This window comes from Octopus bimaculoides, chromosome 23, assembly GCF_001194135.2.
Source record: "Octopus bimaculoides isolate UCB-OBI-ISO-001 chromosome 23, ASM119413v2, whole genome shotgun sequence".
Taxonomy (NCBI): domain Eukaryota; kingdom Metazoa; phylum Mollusca; class Cephalopoda; order Octopoda; family Octopodidae; genus Octopus; species Octopus bimaculoides.
The window spans coordinates 24,062,543-24,064,124 of record NC_069003.1 but is presented as its reverse complement, the minus strand read 5'-3'; positions in this window follow the sequence as shown (position 1 = coordinate 24,064,124).

Here is a 1,582-nt window from a genome sequence, read left to right as displayed (position 1 = left end):
ATATGAAGACAAGTTTTGATTATTGATAAAATATTTGGTTTTAGTGGTGGGAGATGGTGGAGGATGGTGGTGGTGGTGGTGGTGGAGTGATGTTTCTATTGAAATATCAACAACAAAAGATGTAATACCGAGTCGATGTGGAAAAAGTGCATGTTGTTTATAATAACAATAATAATAATAATAATAATAATAATAATAATAATCAGACAAATACATAACAAAAACACCAGGACTTACAAATATATATAACATACAGAAAATTGCACTACTGGGTACTGCACACATTCTACGCAAAACACTTTCAATACAGTAAACATAAGAGCACCACAGCAAACCACAGCACATACCCAAGGCGCACAGAGCTGCGCTCGGTAGTGAAGTGAAAGCACGTTATAAAAATAAAACTACTGAATAATAATAATAATAATAATAAGTGTAGCAGCCCAAGATCAAGCGATAAGAACAAACAACTTGAGGAAAAATATATGTGGAGAGAATATGTCAGAAAAATGGAGAGCTTGTGGAAATTGGAACGAGACAGTGGCACACATTGTGACAGAATGCCCCAAGTTGGCACAAGAAGAATATAAGAAATGGAGGCACGACCAAGTTGTATAAGTTTAACACTGGAAACTTTGTCAGAAATGAGGATTTGAAGCTGGAAACACATGGTACTATCATCGAGTCGAAAGTGGACTGGAGTTGGAAAAATATGAGATTTTGTGAGACATTCCTATTCAAACAGACAAGAAGTTAGAAAATAATAGACCAGACATAACAATTATAGAAGAAGAAAAGCGAAGTTGCTTACTAATAGACCCATCATGTCCGTTTGTAAATAAATATAAGGACCTGAAAATTGAAATCCAAAAAGATTTGGCATCTTAAAGCAAGAACTGTTCCTGTTATTGTAGGTGCCCAAGGTATGAAAACAAAAGGATGTCAGGAACATCTAGATAACATCTCAGGAGAACCATATCTCAGAGAAATCCAAAATATTGTGCTGAAAAGTACTGCCCACATCCTTAGAAAAACACTATCAGTTTAAATGTCTGTATTGTTTTACAGGAAGATTTCGCTACTACTCCTCTTACTTCCCCTCCCCAAGCTTTCAGTCATACTGTAACATCTTTCATCCTTCACTCGCCCTAGGACGCTAGGTGTGTCCCGGCAAGCGATTGAAACAAATATGCAGATTAAAAGTAAATAACAATGATAATATGACAATCCTTGCTACTAAACGCACGAGGCCTTGAATTTGGGGAGAGAGGGCTAGTCGATTACATCGGCCCAAGTGCGTTACTAGTGCTTATTTTATCAACACCGAAGGGATGAAAACCGAAGTCGATCTCGGGATTTGAACTCAGAACGTAAAGACGGATGCAATGCCGCTAAGCATGTTGGTTGGCGTGCTAACGATTGTGGCTGCTCACCACCTTAATAATAATAATAATAATAATAATAATAATAATAATAATAATAATAATAATAATAATAATAAGGCAAATAGACCAGATATAGTTGTCAAAGATCATGAAGAAAAAAAATGCTTTCTAATTGATGTATCAATACCAGCAGATAA